The sequence below is a fragment of the Orcinus orca genome, chromosome 11, assembly GCF_937001465.1.
Source record: "Orcinus orca chromosome 11, mOrcOrc1.1, whole genome shotgun sequence".
In the NCBI taxonomy this organism is placed as follows: Eukaryota; Metazoa; Chordata; class Mammalia; order Artiodactyla; family Delphinidae; genus Orcinus; species Orcinus orca.
The window spans coordinates 46,983,894-46,999,808 of record NC_064569.1 but is presented as its reverse complement, the minus strand read 5'-3'; the positions used below and the strand labels follow the sequence as shown (position 1 = coordinate 46,999,808).

The 15,915-nt window shown below is 35.2% G+C and overlaps 1 long non-coding RNA gene across 1 annotated transcript in view; it reads right to left on the bottom strand.

The window, feature by feature from the left end:
- Window positions 1-15,915, bottom strand: part of LOC117203941 (uncharacterized) — a 464,617-nt gene that overhangs the window by 194,381 nt on the left and 254,321 nt on the right. The window contains exon 7 of the long non-coding RNA XR_007469983.1: window positions 14,711-14,782. This is a non-coding gene — a long non-coding RNA (uncharacterized LOC117203941). The remainder of the gene's footprint in view (window positions 1-14,710; window positions 14,783-15,915) is intronic.

Sequence of the window (15,915 nt, the reverse complement as noted above, 5' to 3'; positions counted from 1 at the left end):
TAGTTTGTCTTCTATTTATAATGAATGAAGAGAGTGAAGAATGAGGAGAGGTAGAAAAAAACCAAATATTTTTATGGCATGTATTTTTAGTTACTTAGCCAGTCCTGCACCTTTTGCACAGTGATACTACAGAGTCCTGATTTGAACTCTATTTTAAATTAAGCCTAAAGTTGACAAATAAAATGTTTTTCCTTCCCATTCTCTACCCTTGCTTTCTGTCCAGAATTAATTATTCCCCCTTTCTCTACTCTTCTGTTCCCAAATAATCAGGCAAGAATCCCCTTTTTATTTTGTACCTTATTCTATTTTTTTAGCTATCGAATAGTATACTAGCTGAATGAGGGTAAGCTGAGTCATGTCTTTAACTGTCTGCTTAGAACAATAGAGGACATTTGTTCAGGTATGAGCTATTTCAGGTTAATCTTTTAGAATAGAAACTTCCTTTAAACAAACTTTCAGGAGATATGGATGTACATTGTAATAAGAAATTTGAATTGGGGATGAAAAACACATTTTCAAGGCTTACAGATCACTCATGATTTTTACTGGATTCTAGTCTCAGAATTGACTGCTAGTATTTCCAGGATTTCGGTCTCTCTATATCATAGGGCATCTAACTTTTCGTTTCAATTATACCAGTTCTAAATGAATCCAAATAAGAGAAATATGAAGTATTCCAAATCTTGTTTTACAGAACTTTGTTGGTATAGAAAAGAGTTGGCTATAAAGTCTTGCAAACTCGCCTTATGAAATCTTTGTTAATGACAAAAAACATCTCCCCTGTTCTGAAATTCTCAAGTCAATCAAACAAACAAAAAATGTAACCTTCCATATGGTTTCACTGCCAAACATTGCTCAACCAGTCACTTTCAAGAAATACCATCTACTGTCATCTTATTAAAAAACAAAGAAACAAACCTGACACTCCAACCCAGGTGCCTTTGAGGATGGCATAAAGTAGAGTTGGGTTTTACTGCTGTTTTTTTCCAGGATTTGAAAATATATTTACAGCCTGACTGAGGAGAATGAGCTTTATTTAGCCAGATAGAAGTCACGGAGAACACTATCAATCAGCTGTTGGTTGTGTGCCCTACAGATTCTTGCCTCTATAGTCAGGAAGAGTATTTTATCTGTTCAAATCCCTCTCCTCACGTGTTCAGATGAGAGCTATGATGTGGATTAAGCTGGTCATTTAGTTTGTAACTTATCTGTTTTCCCACACATCTGAAAATGCTCGTGAATTATAACTCATTTCAGAATAAACTACATACGTTGGCTCCTTTTCTACCCTCTCCTCTGCCCCAGCAAACATACATACATACACAGACAGACAAAATATCATTGAGGCTAGAAGCAGTGTCCTTGAAATAAATTGCAAGCTAAGAGTTTTATGCTGTAAAGAAGGTGAGGGAAGCAAAAGAAAGGGAAAAAAAGTCACTTTGGTCTCTGAGGAAATAGAAAATGTTCACAAAGACAAAGATAAGAAGCAAAAAGAATGGGAACATCTCAGTCAGATAACACAGTGCTTGACTTTACATGCCTCAAAACAGGGACCTTGTCTCATTCAACGCTTTAAAAAGTAAAAAATAAAGAACGGGAACACTCAAGCTCTTGAACCGGGGTTTTATCAGCTCATCACGTTGAGGATTTGTCTAACACACTCTTAGGCACATGTTCAAATCTGTCCAGCTACTATGTCAGTTACGACAAATTAAGGGACTAGAGCAGCCTCACTTGCAAAATGACCTTCCCAAAATACTGACAGTCTCAACTTGACATTGTTACCACGTGAATAGTTGAAAATGCAGAAACGATTTCTCTTAGAAAATCTGTATCTCAAAAATCTTTACCTTTTTCCTATCTACTTTTCTGTATTCTAAAGTTAACAGACATTTAGAACGAATTTACACTTTAAATTTTTCAAAGGGAAAAGTGAAATTCTGTGACAATACTCAAATAGAAATTAACACTTGTAGGAAACAATTATATTTAGATGAAATTCATTCTGTGTGTATTTTATCATATAGATTTGCATTTAGACACAATCAAATGGTACTTGCTTGGTTTGCTAATGAGATAGCCATCTATCTTTTATTTTATGTGTTATGACAATTGCAATTACAAGCCCCCTACCATACTCTCCAACCCCATTTTCATCTGCCAAGACACACACATATATATATACTTCTTCACTGGCTTACATTTAATTTCGTTATTGTTGCCCTCTAATGGCTTAGGAATAGATTTTATTCTCTGTCACACATATATGCTCTGATGTTGTATATATAAATTTATTAAAATAAGTAGAAGCCATTCTGATTTCCATGCTCATAGACTTTCTGTGGGTTTTTTATTTTTTTGAGTGTGTGTGTGTTTTGTTTTCAGCTTTTTTTTAGCTTGTGGTACAAAAGGGAAAAAAAGCAAACATTACGGCAATATTCTTCCTGTCAATATATGCATAAAATGATATGGAAGATGTAACACCTCAGGAGGAAGAAATGAGGTATTTAGTGCAGGACTTCCATGGAGAGCTCTCAGCTGACAGCGTAAAAATAAGTGAATTACTGAAAGCATTTTAATTCAAACACACACATTCAAATGTACAGATTCCTCTAATAAATATTCATAAGATTTAATTTCATATTATTTCAATGCTTTTTAAATGGCCTCTTAGAACACAAGTTAATGATGTTCCTAAGTATGAATTCATTTTGTCTAATCATGAATAATAATAACTCGTATTTTTGAGGATTCCAATGTGTTCTGCAAAGTGCTCATTTCTTCACATGAATTATCTCAAACAATTTTATTCAGCTGCTTTTTGTTTCTTTCTCTTTCACCCCTTTTCTTCCTAAGATCATAATATATGATTGCTCTCCAGAAGAAAGATTATTCTCTGTACACGTCAGAGTAAATCTGGCAGATTTGCAGCTCAGAAAAGATTAAATCACTTAAATGCAAAGATTATTTAAAGCCTAGTATGGTTCAGGGTATTGAAACGAAGAAAGTCAGGGGATGGATGGAAGAGGTAGCAATGCCTAAAGCAATAGCATAAGGATCATCTTAACCCCAAAAGTCACTATTGTAACTTTTATTTGGACCAAATAATCTTGTTATTTTGTATTCCAAATCCTTGATTTATAGCATGATGTTTTTATAGTTTTGATCTTTTGCTTTATACAACATTGTAATATTGTCCTCGTACATTGTGATAATTTGTTATATTAGGTGTCTAAGGATTTTCTCACGTGAGTGCAAATTTATGTTATGTGACATCTATACTTTTGATGAGTAACTTTCCATTTAATTCTCTGCAAGCATTTTATCAAAATATTTAAGATTTTTTTAATGGAAAATTTCTTTAGTTTGCCTACCTATTCTTCTCGATTATCCAGCAGATTGTAACAGGCAGTTCTCTCACCATGGAGTATAAATAAATTAGTAATTTATATTAACACTAGTTTTTATTTAAAAATTACTAATAAAACTGATCTTGAAATACATGTTAAAATTGACTCACTCTTATGTTTTCTATACCTAGAGAGTTAGACGTTTTTAACATGGGAATATCTGCCATTAACATTGGATCATCTAATCTTCACAATCTCACCTTATATTAACATTCGTGAGACAGAAAAGTAGTGTTTCATCTCACAGTCTGTGCTGTTTATAAAATCCTAAGGATAGAATTCAATGGAGCATCTGTCACAGATGAGTATTTCTGTAAAGTAATGATCCTCTGATTCCTCTTTTGTTATAGAAAGGTCATGTTGATTTGCAGAGGGAATTATTTTATATTCATTATATCATTAAATATGTTTGAAAAATGAGAGGCTGTTAATGTTCCTAAATGCCTCCAAAATTCAATGGAATAACCATCTTGTTCAATACTTTCCACTAGGCATGATATAAGCAGTTAAATATAGTATTGTACTTTGCTCTAAAATGGCAGTCTACAGCCTGAGAACTTTAAGTGCCAAGGTAGGCAAAGCATAGTTTATGCTGCTCAAGAACGTATTTATTGGATTTGATTAAGTTGGAATCTCATTTGTACAATTTAATCAAATATTTTAAAGAAGGATTAATTTTTCTCAAGTCAGCAGTTATATTACTAAGCTGGCCCCTGAATGTTTGGTTTGTTGACTTTCCAATAATGATCCAGCTAGACAGTCTTTATCCTTCTTTGTCTTTCAATTTAGTGTACCTTTATCTATTTCAGGAGACTACATTAATAGCAAATATTTTCAAACAGTAAATATTCACTTTTAATGTATTGACTAATAGGCTCTATTTCTCTCTTTATCGTTCCAATCGCTATGTATACTACTTTTCCCAGTCAGAATTAACATAGTTTTTTATTGTAATGTATTTTCTTCTATCCTCTCAGGTAAAGAATTAAACAAAAATAAAAACTATTTAAAAATTCCAACAACCCTAACAAACAAAAACACTCTTCCTCTACAAATATTTTCTATTCAGGAAAGTAGTGGCAAGCTTATCTTGGTCTAATTCCAAAATAAATTCTTAACCTATTTAAATGTACCCTAATGTAATGGATGACTTATCAATCCATCACTTGGTGCATCTGCTTTGAAATGGGCAGGTGGTCCCCTTCAGAAGTACCATTAGACAATGATGATGATTGCAATTAGATGATAATGATATCGGTCATTTACAACATGCAGAGTCGTTTGTATAAATGATTGTTTTGTAAGTATAGCATGGAGTTGGTAAGGAATCAAAAGATACTTCCTTAGGTTACAATTCCTCTAAGTAGATGAGATTAGTTAGTCCTATGGGTTTGGAAATGTTTCTTGCATAAAAGTTTCTTGCATTTTCCTATTTAATAAGGCAAAGTATGTAATTATTTTCAGTTCTGGTGTGTATGTGTGTGTGTGTGTGTATTATACCAAATCCGATATACATGTCCACCTCCCATCCGGGGCTCTGCCATGTGCCCTGTTTCCTGTTTGGCTGAAGAGCTCTGGTGACTGCTCAAGCTGTTCTGGTGGTCAAAAACCACAATCACTTCATCTCCTGAAAACACTACAGCCTCAGCCTTCTCAGGGATGAGATCAGATCATCTACACCACACAGTTTCAGGTTTTCCAGCAGCTGCCCTGAGATCAATGTACAATAACCTAGCTGTGCGGAGGCTTTAACATCTTGTGGGTCAGACTTTGATCAATGACAGACAAGAGACAGAAAAGGAGGCGGAGCCAGCAAGCAAAGTTGACTCAGTCTTCTCCGGAGACTTCACATGTGACCTAGAATCGATTCTGTTTTCTTGGGAAGCTGTGACCAGCTTGGCAATGCCCCACTGTGTCTTTGTTTTCCCTTCTTTCTTTACTCATTTCCCTTTTCCCTCGCTCTGTTTCCCTGGAATAACATCCCCAATAAAATTTTAGCATATAATAAGCTCTATTTCTAAGGAACTTAGGCTGGGATAGAGCTCTTTAAGTAACCGTCCACATGTGTTCCCATTTGCTTATCCTAGAAATTGTGACATTTACTGTTTTCCTAAAATAACCAATCCCAAACTTCCCATGGGAGAAAAACTGATTGACTGACAGTTCAGTAATTGGCAGTTGTCTAGTCACCGCACTTTCCAAAATGAACTCCTAGGAAAATAGTGCCAGACAAAAGGGTTGTTTTTAATTTCTCATATATTATGATTTATAGCATAGCTAGATTACCCAGGCTACCCTCAATCTTTAAAAATACAGTATCAATTTTTAAATGAGCTATAACATTCTCATATGAAGTCTGAAAGATTCAGGGCATTCTAACTAAATAAGCATGCAGCTTTTCCTCATGTGAATCAATCCCACAGCACGTACTTTAGAAATATATTGGTGTTTCTTTATTAAATATGTTTTTCATTTTCCAAAGGATTTTCACATACGAGATCCAAACAGTTATCCTGAGACTTGGACAATATACATATTAATGTTGTTACTCTTACAATTTACATAAGGATAAACTGAGGCTCAGAGCGGTTAACTCAGTGTCCAGAGTTGGCAAGTAGAAAAAATGGAAGATAAAATTTAGTTTTTCCTGGACCCTTTGCTCTTTATATCCTGTCATGCTGCTTTAGCTCACTAAATAGAGAGGAGTAGACCTTTATTAAGAGTAATTTGGACATAACAAGATTCCTGAATAGAAATAAATCATATACCTGCAAAGAAATGAGATTTTCTCACAAGTTACATGGCAATAGACAACATTATTTTAGACTCATGCAAATCTATGCAAATTTAATTTCTATACACCCCCCCCCAATATATGAGAAAATTTAACTATTTAAAGAAAATATGTGGTGAACTCTTTGGTAATGTCTTCTTTGTTAATGTCAACTAGCAGACAATACTGTCTAAAGGTAAAATGGTTTGCCTCAGAGAGAAGTCCTTTGGGTTTTCCTATATTTCAGCTGAATCTAATCATTAGGCAGATAGAGAAACAAATGACTTCTAAGGCCCTAAGATCAAATTGATTCTACTTGGAGAAAAATGTATATTCTGGGGTAAACATTTGTTGTATCTGAAAACTGACAAGAAATTGAAGCAAATAGGCACTTTTCTGAACAGAGAAAAGTTAATGATGGGAAATCTCAATGCCAAAATAATTATTTAACTTTTTTGATTATCTAAAAAGGAATTACATGGAGAAATTTATGTGTTTTCAGATTCACATAAAGCCCTTAAAACAGTAAAATGTGAATCAGTAGGGGAGAATTCAGGAAGCCATGAGGGCATGTGAGTGTCACTGTAGGCAAAACTAAAATAATATTTTTTTGGCAAACTGACCCAAGGGATTAGAAGGACTGGTTTTGTACCATCAGTTACGTTTCATAGTGAAAATTCATTGTAAACTATTCTCTGAAGATATGAGACAAATGTGCTTCTGGAACAAAGCATAAAAACCAAACACTAGGTTTTATCAAGAAGGAAAACAAGAAACACAGATGCAAGAAATGTCAGATCCTTAGGGGGAAAACATCCACAGACACCTGTGCGGACTTCTTGAAATGTTGCTCCTGTTTCTTAGCACAATCTAGTTTACATGTTCAGAAAATCAACTTTAAGTTATCAGAGGGATAGATAAATTTTCAATGTAAAGAATGAAAACTGAGTGATATGATGATACGTATTAAATGCCAAAGGATATTACTTTGCAGAAGATAGATTTTGATCAAGATAGATTTTAACTCAGAAGTTAAAAGTATCCATTAGAGAAACAGTTTTATGATCAATGTATGGTGATTCTACTTTAAATGGTTGTAATCATCAAAAATGATGTAAGCCAGAACTTTAAAAAGAGATATATAAAGAGATATATAAAAAGAGATAAAAAAGAGATATATAAAGATTATCATTAGGCTCTAGAGATTGTCAGAACCTTTCCCGCATAACTGCAAGGATCATCTAGTCTTCATAACAATAACAATACGTCAGGCATCACAAACAGTTTCCTCCTACAGATGGCCACATGGCTTTCTGATCTAGAAAAGTAGAGACATGCAGGTATTATATAGCAGATTTATACTCATCCACACTGAGTACTGGTGATTCAGAGGCTGATTTATTTTTGAAGACGTCTTAACTTCTTATAAAGACTGTCATACAGAGTGAAGTAAGTCAGAAAGAGAAAAACAAATATCGTATATTAACGCATGTGGAACCTAGAAAAATGGTACAGATGAACCGGTTTGCAGGGCAGAAGTTGAGACACAGATGTAGAGAACAAACGTATGGACACCAAGCGGGGAAAGCCGCGGGGAGGTGGGGATGGTGGTGTGCTGAACTGGGCGATTGGGATTGACATGTATACACTGATGTGTATAAAATTGATGACTAATAAGAACCTGCTGTATAAAAAATAAATTAAATAAAATTCAAAAGTTAAAAAAAAAGTCTACTATAGACAAAGACATCGAGACCTGTTGGGTTCCCAGCATATTCTTAATCTTAAAAAAAAACATAGTTCTAATAATATTAAACCATAGAAAAATAAAAAAATAGAATTGCATAGCTTTGGCATTAGGCTTCAAATAGTACCTTGAATAGAGTGCACTGAAGTTATCTGGGGTAGAATCTAAAAAAAAGGGAGAAAGTTACTCAATCTGCTTACTGAGTATCAAACATGTTCCAGAAACTGCACTAGATCAATGCAATTATTTCTCCTAACAACTCTAAGAGCTGCAATCTTACTTTCAAAGTGAAGGTAAAGTAACAGCCAAGGTTACACATGAAGCTGACACAACATTCCAATTCTGTTTGCCGTTCTACAGACCAAGTAAACCCTAGGATTTGCAGGTTCTACTAATCTCACAGACGGCCCAAGCTCCCTGTGAGTAGAATTTAAGTCAATCTCAAACTTCAGTGCCCAGTAGAGTACAAACATAAAGGCATAAAAAATATTTTTATACTGGTTGAAAGGGAAACATACATGTTTATGTCATTCAAATTAAAGATTCTCACATAATGAGCTAACAAAATAACTGCATAGTTTCTTTCCTGAAACTTTCTCTAGGTGTAAGTTTCATGTTGATAATATTTTTACATTTAAAATTTTTCAGCTCTGTGTAGACAGGAAAGCTGTCAAAAACATAAGCACCAGACAAGGAATTTTTCCAAGCTTAGAACTTGAGACTTGTGGTTACATACAGATCTGTCTTAAATTTTAGGCAAATTAATTAATTTTTTAAAAATTTTTACTGGAGCATAGTTGCTTTACAATAAATTTTTTTTAAACTTCCACTTTTTTGGCAGAAGAACTGCAGTTGCCTCTCTTTTGGAAACAAATGCTTTATTAAAGTTGTTTTTGTAAAAAAACAATTAAGTAAATATAAAATATTTGGATGATATTAAATTCTGGTCATGAGCTGTTACTTAATAATAAAATTTCAATACATTTGTGTTGTCAGGCACAACAAACCACTGAGATTAGCATTTTTAGTTATTCCAATTTGACACAGGAAGGAACTGAAGCACAGAATTGTTAGACAATTTCTCCAGCGTCATTCAAAGGGTCAATGGCAGATGCAATTCAAACCCAGAAGGGCTGACTCCAGAATCCTCATTCTTAAGCAGTATGTTGTGCTGCCTCACATGATAGCTAAAATACCTTAACTCTTTCCTTACTAAATATATATTGAATGCATAGAGGGATGTATCTCAAATCACCACTAGTAATGCTACATTTGCTTCTATAAGAATGGCTAAAATTTCAGAGAGGGAAAAACTATTACCACACATTTCTTATCTACAGCAGGCTTAGGAGCAGATATGGTTAGTGTATTAAACTGTACTTTGAAGGGCTTCCAACGACTTCAATTCTCCCTTCCAACAATGCTCATTTTTTTTTAAATCATTTATGCATCTTTAGTTTTATGATTTTCACCGTATGGTCCAGTTACTGAGTTACTTTGCCCTGCATAACAAAGTTTCTTCAAAATGTGTATGTGCAACTGCATTCTTTTGCGTGGAGCAAATTGAGTTCCCCTCTTGGAGTGAACAATCACTTGGCACTATAAATTATTTTAATGGACATTTCTTTACACTGAGCCTTTGCAATCTGTTTCAGCCTCTAATTACAAATGCAGGAAGAGCACAATTTACAATCGTGTCTATAAAGGAAAATATAAAGGACTTAAATGCAGGTTTATATCACTGCATCTGTTCAGTGATTTGAAATCCAGGAGGAACAAAAGGGCAGGAAACTTTCCTTTCCCTTCTCATCCCAATTAGCATAGACAAGTAAGAATTCATAGCACAAAATTACCAAGATCGGTTCAACCAGCAGAAATTGGAGAACTACCATATTAATCTCGATCTGTGTTTTACTTACATTCCACTTTTTTCAGATTCCAATAATGGTACAGAAATTAGCATTTTTTAGAAGATAGGCAGAAAATTCACACGATTTTATCTAACAGAACAGCTCAATGACAAATGTGACTCAGAAACAAAATCTTTGTCATTTAGATGTAATTAATTTAGTTGAGAGAAAAGGCAAAAGTGTTTCCTTACCTATTCATAATGTCCTGTTTGATAAAGCCCACAAACTTATGAGTGGATGGGAATCTTAAATCCAAACCATTTGGCAACTGAGTAATAATGCTTCCTCAGCCCGGTGCCTAAGGCTAGATTCACACCCGAACAAGAAGAGATATTAAATAAAACAAGACTGCATGTGCATAACTGGGCCACTCCACATTTTGTAGGTTCAATTTATCACAGCAGTATCTTGTATCTATAGTGGCTTAAATGTCTTTTCTTCTTAACTCTGACAGCTGCATTCGCTTGATACATCAATTAGTCCCTGAAACACAAAATTTGCTCATACCCCTAACCAGCCCAGCTATTACCAATGTCAAATCAGTTCAAAACATCCTGAGCTACATAAAAACAATTTAAGTTACCCAACCACCCAGACACTAATCACTAAGGCACTAGGATATCAAGTCTTTGGACTAGAGCAATATTATAGAACACTGTGACTTAGTGGCAATCCCACCAAGAAAGCTTAAATAAACACCAGGAGACTCTCTCTAAGTAAAACATAGAGAGGCATAGCAATGTTACGGTTTTGCTCACTCTTACACTAAAATTAAAACCTATAAAACCACCAAAGATTAGGGAAATAAGCAACGGTGAACCATAACTTGTACCCATAAACACAAATTTTAATTGGCCACCCAATTAATGTCCTGCATGAAAATAAAGAGAAAATGTAAAATTCAGGTTTTTTAATCTAAATTTTCATAATTTTTCCCTCTTTTTCTCATGCATATAAATGTATTTTCCTTCTAAATCCCTCACATGTAAGAGGGTCACTCTACCTATAAACCAATAATGTAGGCATTACTACCCCATGTTCCCTGGCTATTATCTAGTGCACTAACCCTATGCAGTGGAGACAGAAACAGTGCATCCACTTACCCTGTTAAAGTTTATAACCCAATGATTTACAAGACGTGACACATCTGAAGTCCACTGAATTCATTGTCTCATTAAACAATGCAGACAGGGTTGAAAATACTATCCTCCGGTGCTTTGAACTTGCATCTGCCCCATTACATTTGCATTTATGGGGCTTAAAAAAAGTCATACACAGGTAGCTAATTGATATCCTTAAAAGATTTCAACCCTTAGTTTTGATAATATTAGTGAGATAGGATGAGAAATCAGTTGAGCACATTTCATTTACTTGAAGGAATTTTACACGTGATCATTTTTATTTTCTCATTCCAATTTTTGCTAAATTAGCACACCTGACCCCAGTAAATGCAACCTGTTCTTCCACTCTTAATTCACCATCCCAGTCCCCAGTCTACTCTCTCCATACACCAAGATCCCTGCCCAAAACAGTCCACCAAGTGGACTGGAAAAAGAGTCTATTACTAGAGACTATAATGCAGAAATTCCTTTCCTCCTACCCTGGAAATGAACAAAGAAATAAACAATGATGAAGAAGCAGCATGCTTTCAAAACTCAGTTGATGAGTCACTTCTATAAAATTTGTCCTGCTATCTCTTATTTTATTCATGATATTTTTATAAGTATATATTAGACAATGCTACTACTCTTCTGTTTAAAATTCTTCAGTAGCTTCTTGCTGCAACTAAAGGAAAACCCAAACTCTTAGGCCAATATCTCCGATTTCATCTCCCTCTACTCTTATTCCTTTCACTAATCTCCAGTCACACTGGCCGTCTGTCTGTACCTTAAACATGTTGAGTATTTTCTGTCTTGAGCCTCTGTACTTATTGTTGTATCTGTAAACACTCAAGATTTTTGCATGTTATTGCCTTGTTACCATTCAACTGATGATTCAGAGAGCCTTCACTTATAAATCTACCTATTAAGCAGCCCTCTAGGCACTATAATATTATCCTATTTTATCCTTGTCATTAAATACCAATACCTAAAGGGTTCTTTTCTGTTCTTAAATGTTCTTTTTTTTTTTTTTAAACTAGGTTACATGTTTATTCTGTCTTTTCCCAGACTAGAGATAGCTCCTTAGGACAGGGGCTATGTCCCCTCATAATGCCTATGATGACAATAGTGTCTGACACACAGTAGGTGTCCAACACAGTAGCCCTTAGCACGTGTGGTTATAGAGCGCTTGAAATGTAGCTAGTATGACTGAGGAACTGAATTTTTTAATTTATTTAATGTAATTAATTTAAATTTCAAGAGCCACATTCGGCTAATAGCTACTGTATTCCACAGTACAGTTCTAGATAATCAGTTCCAGTGTCCCAAAACGAAATAGCTTCTACCTTAGATGGTGTTGGTAATGCACAAAAAAATTTTTTTCTCCTTGAATATCTTTTTCTTTCCCCATGAATTCATACAAACCATTGCCCTTTTTGTAGGAAATCATCAGCCTGTAAATGTTACAAATTGATTTGATTAATGATGGACATTTTTAAACATAGACTTACGGCACTATGGAAGAATAAATAGACATTGTGACGTCACTAACTATAAGTCACGAAATTAAAAAAAAATTAACACTTTATGAACTCAAAGAAAGTAAATGCCACATGTGCTAGAAATGAAAGAAAGGGAAAAAAAGGATACTGATAAATGAGCAACTCTTAAGAGTTCAGACTTTGATATAAGGGCTTAAGAGCAGGGTTTAGGATATTAAATCCAATATTTGGCAGGGGAGCTTCATAAATCCCAGAGTCTGAAGAGAGTTTATAGTCTGTGGAACAGGGATAGAAAATATTTATGCTTCAAGAGAGTTTGCCACTGGTTTGGAGTCTTGAGTCTAAGGTAAAAAAAATAAAAGTAAAAACAGTAAAAACAAAAATCCCCACCAGAAATTAAACTCCAAGCTCTCAACACAGATTGGTGAAGATTCCAAGTTTATACAACTGTGGGTTATGGGCACCACTAGCTCATAAATTCACATGTGAAATCAGACTCAGGATCATTCAAAACCTAAGTTCCTGAAGAAAGACCTTTAATGGAGACTCAGAAAGTATACTCTATTGTCATGGTCCTTGTTATAGAAAACAGAATCTCCTTCAGCTGGGTTAATGAGAAAAGAAATTAGTTCAAAAGTATTAAGATAACTTAAAGAATTTCTGCAAGGGCCAGGGAGCCAAGCTTGGTTGTTACAGAGCCAAGGAAGAGGCCTACACCCTGGAGAAACGTACAACCACACCAACGGAATGTTCCAATGTAAAGCCCACTGCAACCAATGTCCACTGCTCAGTTCCTGTATTGCTGGAGATCATACAGTAGACCTTGCATAGTAACTGCCTATAGTTAACTAACTATGTTAGTAACATAGTTACTAACATAGTAACTGCATAGTAACAGCTATGATTTCCCCAGGTGTTACCTCAGATTGCCCACTTTTGCCTTTCTAGTATCATTTGGGTTCTTCTCCAGATGGAGTCTAGCTTCTACAGGGGAATATCAGGTCTAAGAAACCTTTAAAATGTAGATTTTTACCTTTGCAGATGGTAGAGTAAAAAAAAGGAAGTCTAAAAGGAGTTATGAGTGGATACTGAATGAGCCAATCTGAAAAAGATGTCTCTTACGTCTGATCTCCCTAAATGTGACCTCTAGATTATGGATATATAGCATATGATTATACACTATGTTTTGATAATTATTGAACAATGTCCTAAAAATTCTCCACTAAACTGTGAATTCCATTAGAGCAGATCATTCTGTGTGTTGATTATTGCTTCTTATCACCCAACATAAAATACACACAGTACATGTTAAGTGAATAAATTCTAAATAATAGATTATGAAATTCTAGAACTCAAGAGACTACAACTCCTTATTTTAACACAAACAGAAAAAAAGGCGAGGTTATGATAATATAACTTCCATGGTAGATTAAGGCATGAATCTGACTTTTAGGGAAAGCCTACCATATTTATATACCTAGAGTTTATATTTCATGACTAGCTGGTATTCCAAGGTATTTGGATATAGAGAGACCCAATAGGCATAAATATTAGAGCATCTGAAAGCAAAGGGGACTAATGATTATATTTTTAAAGTTAATTAGGATTCTATGGAGTAAATAATAGAGACTCAAAGAATGCAATATAGAGAACCAGCCGTTTAAACCTTATATGCTGACTTCAGCTGATGAAAATCATTGACCATATTTAGATCAGGAGAGCTTCTTTCTCCTCCTCAACTTTGACCCCCTTTAATTACTAGAATCCAGGTTTTGAGGGTTTTTAGTCTTTCGATAACCTGAGTTTTCCATATTATAGGATTAGACTGTCAAGAAAATTAGCCTTCTTTACATAGACAACATAAGAAGATACTGCATTATTCTATATTATTAGGTAAAAGGTAAACAATTTTTTAAATGTATAAGACAGACGCCCAGTTCCCAGTTTTGCACGTAAGGATCTTGTAAGCTACCACTCTGTTAGAACAGCAAGTAAAAAGCTGAAAATACTGAAAAATCAACAACCCTTCTAGGATCCATAAGAGAGGTGAGAATACAGGGCAAACTGCTGCCCCCAAAATCAGAAAGACACACAGGCGAACACAGAAAATAACTCACTGGGGCAGAGATTCATGAGCTAAAACCACCACAGGAACGAGCGCCCGTGTAGGGAAACCAGAACTGTAACTGATGAATTGATGAAAGCTCAGTGAGGACAACTCTGAGAGCTAAAAACTCTAGGGGGACCCAGTCACGGGGGAGCACTTACAGTTTGGAGAGATTTACGTCCAGGAGCTCAACCAGGTTTCCACAGCATCCTGCAGAAAACGCCCTCACGCTTCTGAAGGGAAGGGGAAAAGAACAATTTTGAAACTTGCCAGAGCACTCCGCTCTTTATAAGAAGGCCTGACCTCAGGGGAAACTAATTAACCACAGCCTAACCTGCTGGGGTTTTATCAGAACCTTATTCACCTGGGAGAAATGAAATATTCAACTCCAACCCACTCTAAGCCACACCCTTCCACCTAAGGGTGGGATAAGAAAAATTAAAAACACCTGTGAAGGATACTGTCCAGAGGCATAGGCTCCCTAAAAGACTATCATAGGACTATAGAACTCTTCCCCTCCCCCAGCCCACCTCACAACCACATTACCAAAGGCCTATTTACAGCAGTTCGTTTTTCCTGTTGCATCATGTCTGGCTATTTAAAAACATTACAAGACATACCAAAAAGCAAAACACACAATTTGAAGAGACAGAGCAAGCACCAAAAGAGGACATCGTAAGGATGCTGGAATTATCAGACCAGGAATTTAAAACAATTATGATTATTACGCTAAGGGCTCCAATAGGTAAAATAGACAAAATGCAGGAACAGATGGGCAACATAAGCTGAGAGATGGAAATCCTAAGAAAGAACCAGAAAGAAATGCTAGAGATAAAAACAAAAACACTGTAACAGAAGTAAAGAATGTGTTTGTTGGGCTTACTAGTAGACTAGATACAGCTGAGGAAAGAATCTTTGAATTTAGAGGCATCTCAGTAGAAACCTCCAAAACTGAAAAGCAAAGAGAACAAAGACTGAAAATCACAGAACTTAGTATCCAAGGACTGTGGGACAATTTAAAAACGTGTGACATACATTTAATGAGCACACTAGAAGAAGAAAGAAAAGAATAGAAAAAATATTTGAAACAATAATGGCTGGTAATCTCCCCCAAGTTAATGTCGGACACCAAACTACAGATCTAGGAAGCTCTGAGAACAACAAACAGAATAAACGGAAAAAAAAAAAGAAAAGAAAAAACCCCTATACCTAGGCATATCATTTTCAAATTACAGAAAATCAAAGATGAAAATTTTTTGAAGGAAGCCAGAGGGGGGGGAGGAAATGTCTTACCTATACAGGAACAAAGATAAGAGTTACATACAAATTCTCTTCAGAAACCATGCAAGAAAGAAGAGAATACAGT